This window comes from Nerophis ophidion, linkage group LG09 (genome assembly GCF_033978795.1).
Source record: "Nerophis ophidion isolate RoL-2023_Sa linkage group LG09, RoL_Noph_v1.0, whole genome shotgun sequence".
NCBI lineage: Eukaryota > Metazoa > Chordata > Actinopteri > Syngnathiformes > Syngnathidae > Nerophis > Nerophis ophidion.
Genome location: NC_084619.1, coordinates 8,402,269 through 8,418,351, shown reverse-complemented (window position 1 = coordinate 8,418,351; position 16,083 = coordinate 8,402,269). Strand labels below are relative to the sequence as shown.

General features: G+C 40.2%; 1 long non-coding RNA gene across 2 annotated transcripts in view; it reads left to right on the top strand.

Moving 5' to 3' along the window:
• Window positions 1-7,802: 7,802 nt before the first annotated feature.
• Window positions 7,803-16,083, top strand: part of LOC133558973 (uncharacterized) — a 23,484-nt gene continuing 15,203 nt past the window's right edge. For both annotated transcript variants that reach the window (XR_009808072.1, XR_009808071.1), the window contains exons 1-2: window positions 7,803-7,934; window positions 8,049-8,177. This is a non-coding gene — a long non-coding RNA (uncharacterized LOC133558973). The remainder of the gene's footprint in view (window positions 7,935-8,048; window positions 8,178-16,083) is intronic.

Sequence of the window (16,083 nt, the reverse complement as noted above, 5' to 3'; positions counted from 1 at the left end):
ACAACACTCAATACATGTTTGGGAACTGAGGAAACTAATTGTTGAAGCTTTGAAAGTGGAATTCTTTCCCATTCTTGTTTTATGTAGAGCTTCAGTCGTTCAACAGTCCGGGGTCTCCGCTGTCGTATTTTACGCTTCATAATGCACCACACATCTTCGATGGGAGACAGGTCTGGACAGCAGGCGGGCCGGGAAAGTACCCACACTTTTTTTTTTTACAAAGCTACGCTGTTGTAACACTTGTCTTGCTGAAATAAGCAGGGGCGTCCATGATAACGTTGCTTGGATGACAACATATGTTGTTCCAAAACCTGTATGGACCATTCAGCATTAATGGCGCCTTCACAGATGTGTAAGTTACCCATGCCTTGGGCACTAATACACCCCCATACCATCACAGATGCTGGCTTTTGAACTTTGCTTCTATAACAATCCGAATGGTTATTTTCCTCTTTTTTCTGGAGGACACCACATCCTCTGTTTCCAAAAATAATTTGAAATGTGGACTCGTCAGACCACAGAATAACTTTCCACTTTGCATCAGTCCATCTTAGGTGAGCTCGGGCCCAACCAAGCCGGCGGCGTTTCAGGATATTGTTGATAAATGGGTTTGGCTTCGCATAGTAGAGTTTTAACTTGCACTTCCAAATGTAACAACCAACTGTATTCACTGACAGTGGTTTTATGAAGTGTTCCTAAGCCCATGTGGTGATATCCTTTACACACCGATGTCAGTTTTTGATGCAGTACCGCCTGAGAGATCAAAAGTCCGTAATTTCATCGCTTACGTGCAGTGATTTCTCCAGATTCTCTGAACTTTTTGATGATTTTACGGACCGTAGATGGTAAAATCCCTAAATTCCTTGCATTAGCTCGTTGAGAAATGTTGTTCTAAAACTGTTCGACAATTTGCTTACAAAGTGGTGACCCTCGCCCCATCCTTGTTTGTGAATTACTTAGAATTTTATGGAAGCTGCTTTTATACCCAATCATGACACCCACCTGTTCCCAATTAGCCTGCACACCTGTGGGATGTTCCAAATAAGTGTTTGATGAGTGTTCCTCAACTTTATCAGTATTTATTGCCACCTTTCCCAACTTCTTTGTCACGTGTTGCTGGCATCAAATTCTAAAGTTAATGATTATTTGAAAAAAAAAAAAAAGGTTTATCAGTTTGAACATCAAATATGTTGTCTTTGTAGCATATTCAACTGAATATGGGTTGAAAATTATTTGCAAATCATTGTTTTCCGTTTATATTTACATCTAACACAATTTCCCCAATCATATGGAAACGGGGTTTGTAGAGCAGTGGTTCTCAAATGGGGGTACGTGTACCCCTGGGGGTACTTGAAGGTCTGCCAAGGGGTACGTGAGATTTTTTTTTAAATATTCTAAAAAAAATTTGAAAATGTCACGTACCCCTTGGCAGACCTTCAAGTACCCCCAGGGGTACACGTACCCCCATTTGAGAACCACTGGTCTATGGCACTTCTTTGTTATACGGTTCTATAGCACTCTTTGGGTCTAAGGTGATACAACACGTTTTTGGTCTATGGTACTTGTTGGTTTTGAGTCATTATGACACTTGTTGGTTAATTGATTTAATTACAGTTTTTTGGTCTATGGGTCTGCGACACTTGGTTCTATATTTATGGTTCTACAGCACTTGTTGGTGATATGTGTGACGCTCTGCTGGCATTGTGGTGTGGTTTTTGTTCTCTCGTGGATGCAGTTTGAAATGGACACAGCGTGAAGGTTAGAATGATGATTTATTTAACTACAAAAACGGACTACGAACAGAAAATACTTGCACAAAGGCACTAAAGACAAAACAAACATAAAGCGCTAGCATGTGAGCTAGGGACAAGCAACAGAATAGCGTGGAAGCTAAAGTACACAAAAGTCTTTACCACAAGCGGGGATAGCGACCTCACCTGTTGCATCAAATAGCAAATGAGAATCCGAGACCGAGTAACGAAAAAGGCAGGCTTAAGTAGAGACAGAAATTAGGAGGCAGGTGCGTCAGAAAGACAGAAGGCAACAGAAACAAAACAGGAAGTGCCACCAGGAACTAAGGAAGTCAAATACTACAAGGATGTGATACAAAACCGAACAAAACCAGAATGTGATTCCAATAAATTTTTTGGCTATGGTTCTACAACACTTGTTGGTTCCATGGTCTATGGCACTAGTTTGTTGTATGGTTGTATAGCACTTGTTGGTTCTAAGGTGATACAACACAGTTGGGGTCTATGGTACTTGTTTGTTTTGAGTCATTATGACACTTGTTGGTTAATTGATTTAATTACAGTTTTTTGGTCTATGGGTCTGCGACTCTTGGTTCTATATTTATGGTTCTACAGCACTTGTTGGTGATATGTGTGACGCTCTGCTGGCATTGTGGTGTGGTTTTTGTTCTCTCGTGGATGCAGTTTGAAATGGACACAGCGTGAAGGTTAGAATGATGATTTATTTAACTACAAAAACGGACTACGAACAGAAAATACTTGCACAAAGGCACTAAAGACAAAACAAACATAAAGCGCTAGCATGTGAGCTAGGGACAAGCAACAGAATAGCGTGGAAGCCAAAGTACACAAAAGTCTTTACCACAAGCGGGGATAGCGACATCACCTGTTGCATCAAATAGCAAATGGGAACCCGAGAGCGAGTAACGAAAAAGGCAGGCTTAAGTAGAGACAGAAATTAGAGGCAGGTGCGCGAGAAAGACAGAAGGCAACAGAAACAAAACAGGAAGTGCCACCAGGAACTAAGGAAGTCAAATACTACAAGCATGTGATACAAAACCAGAATGTGATTCCAATACATTTTTTGGCTGTGGTTCTACAACACTTGTTGGTTCCATGGTCTATGGCACTAGTTTGTTGTATGGTTGTATAGCACTTGTTGGTTCTAAGGTGATACAACACAGTTGGGGTCTATGGTACTTGTTTGTTTTGAGGCATTATGACACTTGTTGGTTCATTGATTTGATTACAGTTTTTGGTCTCTGGGTCTGCGACACTTGATTTTATAGTTATGGTTCTACGGCACTTGAGGGTGATATTTGTGATGCTCTGCTGGCATTGTGGTGTGGTTTTTGTTCTCTCGTAGATGCAGTTTGAAATGGACACAGCGTGAAGGTAAGAATTATGATTTATTTAACTACAAAAACGGACTAGGAACAGAAAATACTTGCACAAAGGCACAAGCAACAGAATAGCGTGGAAGTTAAAGTACACAAAAGTCTTTACCACAAGCGGGGATAGCGACGTCACCTGTTGCATCAAATAGCAAATGAGAATACGAGAGCGAGTAATGAAAAAGGCAGGCTTAAGTGGAGACAGAAATTAGGAGGCAGGTGAGTGAGAAAGACAGAAGGCAGGTGACACAAATGCGTTGTCATGACAACAGAAACAAAACAGGAAGTGCCACCAGGAACTAAGGAAGTCAAATACTACAAGGATGTGATACAAAACAGAACAAAACCAGAATATGATTCCAATAAACGTTTTTTTGCCATGGTTCTACAACACTTGTTGGTTCCATGGTCTATGGCACTAGTTTGTTCTATGGTTTTATAGCACTTCTTGGATCTGAGGTGATACAACACGATTTGGGTCCAGGGTGTACCCCGCCTTCCGCCCGATTGTAGCTGAGCTAGGCACCAGCGCTCTCTGCCGACCCAAAGGGAAAAGGCGGTAGAAAATGGATGGATTTTAATATTGCATGCAAGTAAATCTGGAAAAATACTGTTAAATGCTGTGAAATCCTGGAATTTGTTCCACAGCGTGTACAAGAGTGTGCAATGCGTGCAGTTCCCTCAAAAAACAAATTACTTTACAGTCATTTCTTGTGATATTACGAAGCATTTGTATTTTTCTATAAAATAACAGTTAATTGCTGTGAAATATAAGGATATGGTATTTTTGTTACTGTTATTTGTTTTCATTTTATACAACATTTGGAAAAGTACTGTTAAATGCTCTGAAATCAATCAATCAATCAATGTTTATTTATATAGCCCCAAATCACAAATGTCTCAAAGTGAAGTGAAGTGAAGTGAATTATATTTATATAGCGCTTTTCTCTGGTGACTCAAAGCGCTTTCACATAGTGAAACCCAATATCTAAGTTACATTTAAACCAGTGTGGGTGGCACTGGGAGCAGGTGGGTAAAGTGTCTTGCCCAAGGACACAACGGCAGTGACTAGGATGGCAGAAGCGGGAATCGAACCTGCAACCCTCAAATTGCTGGCACGGCCACTCTACCAACCGAGCTATACCGCCCCAAAGGACTGCACAAATCATTACGACTACAACATCCTCGGAAGAACCCACAAAAGGGCAAGGAAAACTCACACCCAGTGGGCAGGGAGAATTCACATCCAGTGGGACGCCAGTGACAATGCTGACTATGAGAAACCTTGGAGAGGACCTCAGATGTGGGCAACCCCCCCCCCCCCCATCTAGGGGACCGAAAGCAATGGATGTCGAGCGGGTCTAACATGATACTGTGAAAGTTCAATCCATAGTGGCTCCAACACAGCCGCGAGAGTTCGGTTCAAAGCGGATCGAAGACAGCAGCGAGAGTCCCGTCCACAGGAAACCATCTCAAGCGGAGTCGGATCAGCAGCGTAGAGATGTCCCCAACCGATACAGGCGAGCGGTCCATCCTGGGTCCTGACGAGCGGTCCATCCTGGGTCTCGACTCTGGAAAGCCAGTACTTCATCCATGGTCATCGGACCGGACCACAAGGGAGGGGGGGACATAGGAGAAAGAAAAGAAGCGGCAGATCAACTGGTCTAAAAAGGAGGTCTATTTAAAGGCTAGAGTATACAGATGAGTTTTAAGGTGAGACTTAAATGCTTCTACTGAGGTAGCATCTCGAACTGTTACCGGGAGGGCATTCCAGAGTACTGGAGCCCGAACGGAAAACGCTCTATAGCCCGCAGACTTTTTTTTGGCTCTAGGAATCACTAATAAGCCGGAGTCCTTTGAACGCAGATTTCTTGCCGGGACATATACAATCGGCAATCCTGGTATTTTTTCCCCCACAGCGTTTGTGTGTGCAGTGTCCCCTTAAGAGACAAAGTAGTTGACAGAAATGTGTTGTGATATTACAGTTTGACAGTATTTACTGTAAAACAACAGTTAATGTTCAGGCTCCGTACCGCGGATGTCGGTGTGGCTTGTGCAGCCCTTTGAGACACTTGTGATTTAGGTCTATATAAATAAACATTGATTGATAATGTTATAAAACATATGGGTATCATATTTTTTACAGTCATTTGTTTAAATGTTACAGTCAATTTGAAAAAATACTACTAAATGCTGTGAAATCCTGGTAAATTGTTACTTATAGGACAATATAACCTCAAGCATGCAACAATTGGGTTAACACCATGCATTATATCGGAAGCTACAGAATACTTTTCACCAAAGTGAAAATAAGCCTTTTTTTAAGCACTTTCTGTGTTTATTTAGAGACTAAAATTGATTGAAAGTTCCCATCATCCCACCCAGCTCAGCTGTCCCAGCATCACCACTGCAGCAAGATAGGCATATCTCCACTATTGTTTCCTGTCTCAGCAGTGGATAAGATAGCGTGCTTAAACGGTGTGAAATACTCTTTAAATAGGAAGTAAGTACATGGACTCAAAGTAGAAAACTATATATAAGCAAGATTAAATCAGTTGGTTTGCATGGTTACTATAGGCATTGTGCTGTTTGTTGTTTTTTCAGGGGTGTAGAAAGTAGGAACTGAACTTAAAGGCCCATAAGAAAATGTTTTACGATAGTTAATTTGCATAAATTATATGCAAAACAACATGTCCTTCCTGTTCAAAACAACCATATACCAACACATCACCATAAAAATGTTCATTGTCAAATCATAATATGGCTAATAATTGCAATACTTTTACAGTAATTTACCGTGAAGTTAAATGCTGTGAAATATAACAAAACTGTGTTTACATTGTCATAAAGTAGTACATTTATAGTATTTTACTGTGGGATAATACTGTTCGTGCTGTGAAATTATTGTATTTTTTTTACAATGTAATTTACATTATGAGATAAATTCAAATCACGTTACTTTGGCTTTTTTTTTCTTCCTTACATTTTCAATTTTAATTCTTTTGAATGCTACATTATAATAGCAAGAGTGACCACATTTTGGCATGGTGTAAAAATAAAACAACAAAAAAAAAGTTAAATTGGGATACTAAACAGAGATTTTGTCTTTAAAGAACGAAATATAGTACACACACACACACACACACACACACACTTATATATGTATATATATATACATATATATATATAAAAATCGATTTTCGAATGAATCTCGATTAATAAAAATAATAAAAAATATATAACTAACCCCTCTTCTAACCTATATATATATATATATATATATATATATATATATATATATATATATATATATATATATATATATATATATATATAGGTTGGATAATATATATATATATATATATATATATATATATATATATATATATATATATATATATATTGTTGTAGGTGGTCATATCTGCTGGAAGGATTTAGAAAAGAGAAATGTGGGATAGTTCTCTTCTTGCCTTATTTATATTTGACATTATTAAACGTTGGAATTTTATTAAACAAAAACAAGTCTCTTTTGAGAAATATAGACATTTATCAGAGCTGTTCTTCTATTTTATGGAGAAATATATATATATTTATGTATGTATGTATGTAAATATGCGTGTGTGTGTGTGTGTGTGTAGTTTTGTAATTAGGTATGTTTTTTATCTGTTAAAAAACTAAACTAAAATAAATAAATAAATATATGTATTTATGTATATATATATATATATTACACAAAATAAATACATATATATATATGTATGTATAGATATGTGTGTTTTTTCTAATTTACATTTTATTTCATTTTTTTAACAAATAAAAAACATACCTTAGAAAATTAACAAATAAAAATATCAAAATGTCTTTATTTTTAGTATGTGGCCCTCCTGTCTCAAGAAAAAAATAGTCTAACAACAAAAATAGCCGAAAAGTAATTCTGCTGATGAATTCCACATTTTATATAGTGGAACATTCATTTAACTTGCATGTATTTTTGCATTTTAATCACAAAATTGTATATGTTACTAATATCTTTATACTTTCTGCCACCATGCAGCAACAATCATTATTTTTTTTGTTTTTGTTTTGCCAAATCAATACCTCTGTCCTTAATTTGCTCCTAAATAAACATATGAATTGTATGGCGTTGTCAAAGTGTTTGTTGAAAGGGGACACCTCTCTTGTGCCGTCTTCTACCTGTTTGTTGTGTGCAAGTGCAGGCGCCAGGCGCCAGGCTGCAGGGGCCCAATGGCCTTAAACCGCGCGGAAAGAAAAGGAAAAGCATGCCGGCTTAATCTCATCCGCTCTCCATCAACAAGATGCTGTTTAGATTAGGGACTTGCGCAATCTATTCCCCCCATGCAGCTTTGTTTCTCAAACGGACCATTAAACGTTGGAAATTACGGCAGTGATCACAATGTGTTGTATAACACTTCAGATTTGTTGCGTTTTATTATTCGGGCTCGAGTGGAATGTGCTTGTCAAAACACGCCCACGTCGAGTTTGTGTTTCCTAAATATTTATTTGAACAGCTAAACTTTTGTGCTGGCTTCATAATTTAAGCCTAAAATGTAAAAAAAGTGTGGAATTTAGAGAAAAGCGTGTTTTTTTTTTAGGTTTTAGTTGCTAAGCAACACAAACAACAACTGAGCTCCGGTGGGTTATAATAAGGCGTCTTTCGGTGACGTCACAAGTCAGGCCAGGACCCGGATGTCGCGCCATTTTGGACAATACGGGAAGCAGTCAATTAAAAGGCGATATGTAACCTCGATATAAAAGTCGAGATTCTGGGGTAAGTTCTGTGAAAAATGACGCCGGAACTCTTCGAAAAGCTGCACTTTAATTGGTATTGACTCGGAGATTATATATGTATGTAGTACTTATATAGTGCTTTTCTACCTACAAGGTACTCAAAGCCCTTTGACACGACTTCCACATTTACCCATTCACACACTGATGGAGGGAGCTGTCATGCAAGGCGCTAACCAAGACCCATCAGGAGCAAGGGTGAAGTGTCTTCAACGGACGTGACGAGGTTGGTACTAGGTGGGGATTAGTGGGAGCGTTAGTGTTGCCAATCAACCTATCCCCAGGTCTTTGGAGGTGGGAGGGAGCCCACGCATTCACGTGGAGGACATGCAAACTCCACACAGAAAGATCCCGAGCCCGGGATTGAACCCAGGACTACTCAGGACCTTCGTATTGTGAGGCAGACGCACTAAGCCATGGGTGTCAAAATTCCGGCCCGCGGGCCAAATTTGCCCCGCCGTGTAATTTCACTTTGGCCATTGAGGCAATATCAAATGAACATTAATCCATCCATCCATCCATTTTCTACCGCTTATTCCCTTTTTTGGGGTCGCGGGGGGCGGCTGGCGCCTATCTCAGCTACAATCGGGCGGAAGGCGGGGTACACCAAGGACAAGTCGCCATCTCATCGCAGGGCCAACACAGATAGACAGACAACATTCACACACTAGGGCCAATTTAGTGTTGCCAATCAACCTATCCCCAGGTGCATGTCTTTGGAAGTGGGAGGAAGCCGGAGTACCCGGAGGGAACCCACGCATTCACGGGGAGAACATGCAAACTCCACACAGAAAGATCCCGAGCCTGGATTTGAACCCAGGACTGCAGGAACTTCGTATTGTGAGGCAGACGCACTAACCCCTCTGCCACCGTGAAGCCCAACATTAATCCAATCCACTTTATTTATATAGCACATTTAAACAACAATAACGTTTCCAAAGTGCTGCACAGCCATGTTAAAAACAATTGTAAAAAAATAAAATAAAATAAATAAATAAAATAAAATAAAAAGTATATATACATATATTATGCTCCACCAATGCCCATCCATCCATTTTCTACCGCTTATTCCCTTTTGGGGTCGCGGGGGGCGCTGGCGCCTATCTCAGCTACAATCGGGCGGAAGGCGGGGTACACCCTGGACAAGTCGCCACCTCATCGCAGGGCCAACACAGATAGACAGACAACATTCACACTCACATTCACACACTAGGGCCAATTTAGTGTTGCCAATCAACCTATCCCCAGGTGCATGTCTTTGGAAGTGAATAAAATAAAAAAATAAATAAATATAAAACCAATAAAAACAATATAAAAACAAATATGATTAAAAACTATTTTAAAGGGTAAAATCAATTAAAACAGTGAAATAGAAATCAAAGTGTATAAAAAACACAGAGGACCACACAACTCACGTAGTGTTAAAAGCCAAAGAATAAAAGTGGGTCTTAAGACGAGACTTAAAACACTCCACTGTGGAAGCAGTTTGAACATGGAGGGGCAGAGTGTTCCAGAGCTTAGGTCCGACCACAGAGAAGGCCCTGTCTCCCCTGGTCTTAAGTCTGGTCTTGGGCACCACGAGCTGGAACTGGCTCTCGGACCTCAGAGCGCAAGCAGGAATGTAAATTTGGATGAGGTCCGAGATATATTGAGGTGCCAGTCCATGTAAAGATTTAAAAACAAACAGCAATGTTTTAAAATCTATTCTAAAATGAACAGGGGAGCCAGTGCAAACTCTGAAGAATTGGGGTTATATGCTGGTGTTTCCTGGCCCCTGTTAAAAGTCGTGCTGCCGCGTTCTGGACTAACTGCAACTAATTAGAACTGGCCCGTCGCTGTAACACACACTCTTACTTGCCAACCCTCTCCATTTTCCCGGGAGACTCCAGAAGTTCAGTGCCCCTCCCTAATTTCATCCCGGACAACAATATTTGAAGTGGGCTTTAAATATTCTCTACAACCTGTTTCCACGTCCGCTTTTCCTCTATACCAGGGGGTCGGGAACCTTTTTGGCTAAGAGAGCCAAAAAGCCAAATATTTTAAAATATATTTCCGTAAGAGCCATATAATATTTTTTTTAACACTGAACACAACTCAACACGTGCATTTTTAAGTAAGACCAACATTTCTAGAGTATAATAGGTCTCTTATTCTTTGTAAAAAAATTGTTATTCTGGAGCTAACTGTGGAGGGTGCGTGGCCTGCGGGCCTGCAGCGACAGGTGTGTAGAGGGCCCACCTGGGCCTTGTTATCTAATCACCTGTCGCTCTGTTATAAGCAGCAGCCAGGAGGAGAGACTGGGTTGGGGCTGGAATAACTATTGCTGGAAAGCAACTGAGAGACTTATTGAAAATCAAACAATATTGTAACCCTGAAACAGGCTCTCATGTCGGTGCTTGGGGGTCTGAAGAACCCCCAGGAGGGCAAGCCCCACACTAACCAATAATAAATAAATAACTTCTTACCATTAACGCAACTTCTTGAACAGGTGCGGTAGAAAACGGATGGATGGATTAAAAATGCATGAGAATGTTTTATATTTTGAACATTATTTTTAACACTGTGATTACAAGTGGAATTATTCATTACTTATTGTGTTAAGCAACGTCAGCTCAGATTTATCAGAGAGCCAGATGCAGTCATCAAAAGAGCCACATCTGGCTCTAGAGCCATAGATTCCCTACCCCTGCTCTATACAAACAGCGTGCCGGCCCAGTCACATAATATATGCGGCTTATACACACACAGTGAATGCAAGTCATACTTGGTCAACAGCCATACAGGTCACACTGAGGGTGGCCGTATAAATAACGTTAACACTGTTACAAATATGCGCCACACTGTGAACCCACACTAAACAAGAATGCCACATTTCGGGAGAACATCCGCACCGTAACACAACATCAACAGAACAAATACCCAGAACGCCTTGCAGCACTAACTCTTCCGGTACGCTACAATATACACCCCCCCCCCCGCTATCACCAAACCCCGTCCACCTCAACCCCACCGCCGAAAAGAGGGATTCAATTTTTATTTCAATTTTTTTTGATATGCCATTGATATTTTTTAATTATTATTATTATTTGAAACTCGATTTTGCATGTCACTACAAAGTTATATAAGCTTTGCTTGTTCAATATTCAATGCAAAACTTGTTTGGGTCCCTATTAAAAGGTTAATTTGTTCAACTTCGGCCCGCGGCTTTGTTCAGTTTTAAATTTTGGGCCACTCTGTATTTGAGTTTGACACCCCTGCACTAAGTCCTCTCCCACCGTGCTGCCCGCCCGGCCCATTGAATTGAATTGAAATCAATTTAATCAGTGCTTGGCCCCCTCAAATGCAATAAGTCGATTTTGGAAGCCATCCACAAGCTTCTGGTTTAATTTTTGACAACTCCTCTAGACAAAATTGGTGCAGTTCAGCTAAATATGTTGGTTTTCTGACATGGACTTGTTTCTTCAGCATTGTCTGCACGTTTAAGTCAGGACTTTGGGAAGCCCATTCTAAAACCTTCATTCCAGCCTGATTTAGCCATTCCTTGACCACCTTTGACTTGTGTTTGGGGTCATTGTCCTGTTGGAACAGCCAACTGTGCCCAAGACCCAATCTCCGGGCTGATATTTTTAGATTCTCCTGAAGAATTTGGAGGTAATCCTCCTTTTTCATTGTCCCATTTACTCTCTTTAAAGCACCAATTCCATTAGCAGCAAAACAGGTCCATAGCATTATACTACCACCACCATGCTTGACGGTAGGATTGGTGTTCCTGGGATTGAAAGCCTCACTTTTTTTCCTAAAAACATATTGCTGGGTATTGTGGCCAAACATCTCCATTTTTTGTTTCTTCTGACATCACATGGACAAAGATAAGACCTTCTGGAGGAAAGTTCTGTGGTCAGATACAATCCTGTCAATACATCCTGAAAGCCGTAAGTTGGCGAGAAATATCTCTTGAAATACATTGGAAAGTTAGCGCCCTCTAGGCATCTGCGTAAAGGTTTCAAACTGCCCCTTAAAGTCACTATACATCATGGGTGTCAAACTCTGGCCCGCGGGCCACATTTGGCCCGCCGTGTAATTTCATTTGGCCTTTTGAGGCAGTATGAAATTAATATTAGAGCTGGCCCGTCGGTTTTATACAGCGGCGGTGCCGCTGTAACACCGCATTCACCACTAATACTTATACTTGCCAACCCTCCCGATTTTCCCGGACTCCCAAATTTCAGTGCCCCTCCCGAAAATCTCCCGGGTTAAACATTCTCCCGAATTTCTCCCCATTTCTTTCCAGACGACAATATTGGGGGCGTGCATTAACGGCACTGCTTTTAGCGTCCTCTACAACCTGTCGTCACGTCCGCTTTTCCTACATAGAAATAGCGGGCCAACCCAGTCACATAATATATGCGGCTTTTACACACACACGCACACAAGTGAATGCCAGGCATACTTGCTCAACAGCCATACAGGTCACACTGAGGGTGGCCATGTAAACAACTTTAACAATCTTACAAATATGCAACACGCTGTGAACCCACACCAAACAAGAATAACAAACACATTTCGGGAGAACATGTGCACCGTAACACAACATAAACACAACAGAACAAATACCCAGAACCCCTTGCAGCACTAACTCTTCCGGGACGCTACAATATACACCCCCCACAAGCAATAATTGTTTTACTCATGCACTTTCTCTTGCTACTTCAAGGCTTGAATGTTTGATTAATTTGTTATTGTTATTTTATTTGCAAATTTATTATTAGCCTGTGGAAAAAGTTTATTTTGATATTTACCTCAGAGGGCTGCAAATAGAAAAGAGGCATTCAATTTTTATTTAAATTTTATAGTGCATGCCATTGATATTTTTCAATGATTATTATTTAAAACTCGATTTTACATGTCACTATAAAGTTTCTTGTTCAATATTCAATGCAAAACTTGTTTGGGTCCCTATTAAAAGGTTAATTTGTTCAACCTCGGCCCGTGGCTCTGTTCAGTTTTAAATTTTGGCCCACTCTGAATTTGAGTTTGACACCCCTGCTATATATAGTAAATGTTGACGCTGTAGTATTCCCCAGGAGATGGTTCGGTTGCTTTTTGTGTGTTTGTTGTGCTGTCATTTTTGTGTTTGTGTCATTATTGTTGTTAGGGTCTATTGTAGTGGTATTCATCCATCCATCCATCCATTTCCCACCGCTTGTCCCTTTTTGGGGTTGTGGGGGGCGCTGGAGCCTATCTAAACTGCATTCGGGCAGAAGGCGGGGTACACCTTGGACAAGTCGCCACCTCATCACAGGGCCATAGTGGTATTCAAGATTGCTATAATAGATTTACAATTACACTTAACTATGAAGTTGAGTCGAGGGCCACAAATGGTCCGCGGGGCTTATGTTTGAGAACCCTGCTTAATATGATTTTTTTCTGACTTTAAATGAATGAATGAGTAAAATAAGTGTATTTCGGTGATATAATCAACCATTCTGTGTGACCAGATTAACAGTACAGATTAAACATATTTAACAATCATACACATTTACACACAAAAAAATAAAAAGAATGACCGAAAAAGGAATAGCTTGAAGCCTAAGCTTATATTTGCCTATGCTATACATTCACTGAAAATTTGATTTCCTGGAACATCAACTTTAAAAAAAATCAATAGGATGAAAGTAATTGTTACTATATTTGATAATTTTCAATTATTTCATCTTTCAAGGTTTTATTAAACCTTAACAAAGAAGTACATGTCTTCAGCTAATCACTGACCTTGTTCCACCATTTTAAGGCCTACTGAAACCCACTACTACCGACCACCTGATAGTTTATATATCAATGATGAAATATTAACATTGCAACACATGCCAAAACGGCCGATTTAGTTTACTAAATTGCAATTTTAAATTCCGCGCAGCAGTAACATGATAAAACGTCGCGGTATGATGACGCGTGCGCGTGACGTCACGCATTGTAGAGGACATCTTGTTCCAGCACCGTTCCCAGCTATAAGTCGTCTGTTTTCATCGCATAATTCCACATTATTATGGACATCTGTGTTGCTGAATCTTTTGCAATTTGTTCATTGAATAATGGAGACGTCAAAGAAGAAAGCTGTAGGTGGGAAGCGGTGTATTGCGGCCGCCTTTGGCAACACAAACACAGCTGGTGTTTCATTGTTTACATTCCCGAAAAATGACGGTGAAGCTTTACTATGGAACAGAGCGGTGAAACGCACACGGTTGGATTGGACCACACACACACAAAGTACAGTGTATTATGCAGCGATTATTTCGAAAGATTGTGTTTTGAAGAGGGTCCCTCGCAAAGGGCAGAGATGGGCATTGCCACCACCCGTCGACTGGTGCTGAAGAAAGGTGCGGGGCCGACCTTCAGGTTGTACAGTACGACCATATAATCTCACTAAAACACTAGTAGCACAATAAGCAGATAAGGGAATTATCCTAGTAAATTTGTCTAATAACATCTGAATCGCTCCCACTTTATAGTCTTTTTTTTTTTTTCCCCCCTAGTCCTTTCACTCTCACTTTCCTCATCCACAAATCTTTCATCCTCGCTCAAATTAATGGGGGAATCGTCACTTTCTCGGTCCGAATCCCTCCCGCTGCTGGTGGCCATGATTGTAAACAATGTTAAGATGTGAGGAGCTCCACAACCCGTGATGTCACGCGCACATCGTCTGCTACTTCCGGTACAGGCAAGGCTTTTTTATCAGCACCAAAAGTTGCTAAATTTATCGTCGATGTTCTCTGCTAAATCCCTTCAGCAAAAATATGGCAATATCGCGAAATTATCAAGTATGACTTATAGAATGGACCTGCTATCCCCGTTTAAATAAGAAAATCTCATTTCAGTAGGCCTTTAACTCCTAAAACTGAAATACATTTGTATTTTATATTCGTTCTTACTTTACCTATTTCAAAAATCAATATCAAATGTAATTTTTGTTCCCAGTCAGTTCCCTCCAACTTTCCAGAATTATCCTAGTAAATTTGTCTAATAACATCTGAATCGCTCCCATTGTATAGTGTTTTTTTTTATTTAAAATTTTTTTTTTTTCTAGTCCTTCACTCTCACTTTCCTCATCCACAATATTTTCATTCTCGCTCAAATTAATGCGGAAATCGTCGCTTTCTCGGTCCAAATCGCTCTCGCTGCTGGTGGCCATGATTGTAAACAATGTTCAGACGGTAAAACGCAGGAGGCCATCGTTGAGAGATGGCGGTCCTCGCATCACATGCCAATACAGCCTTGTATCTGCCCCCCCTCGAACCCCCTCCACCAGTGTCCGCGAGCTTGTTTACGGAGCGGAAGAAGTCTGTTTCCTGCCTGTAACAAAACCCAGACACCCCGTCAGAGTGTCAAGGAGCTACTCGGTACCCGCCAATACATCATCTTCCTCGGGAGAATCGTAGCGAGATAAGCCACCCTGACTTAAGACTCCGGCCCACAAAGAGGTCATCATGACTGCCACTAGGGCTGTGAATCTTTGGGTGTCCCACGATTCGATTCAATATCGATTGTTGGGGTCACGATTTGATAATATATCGATTTTTTTCGACTCGATTCCATTCTCGATTCAAAAACTATATTTTTCCGAGTCAAAACGATTCTGTATTCATTCAATACATAGGATTTCAGCAGGATCTACCCCAGTCTGCTGACATGCTAGCAGAGTAGCAGATAAAAAAAAAAAAGCTTTTATAATTGTAAAGGACAATGTTTAATCAACTGATTGCAATAATGTAAATTTGTTTTAACTACTAAACTAACCAAAAATATGACTTATTTTATCTTTGTGAAAATATTGGACACAGTGTGTTGTCAAGCTGATGAGATGCGATGCAAGTGTAAGCCACTGTGACACTATTGTTCTAATTTTTTATTTTTATATATGTCTGATGATAATGTCAATGAGGGATTTTTAATCACTGCTATGCTGAAATGATAACTAATATTGATACTGTTGTTAATATTCATTTTTGTTTCACTACTTTTGGTTTGTTCTGTGTCGTGTTTGTGTCTCCTCAATTGCTCTGTTTATTGCAGTTCTGAGTGTTGCTGGGTCAGGTTTGGTTTTGGAATTGGATTGCATTGTTATGGTATTGCTG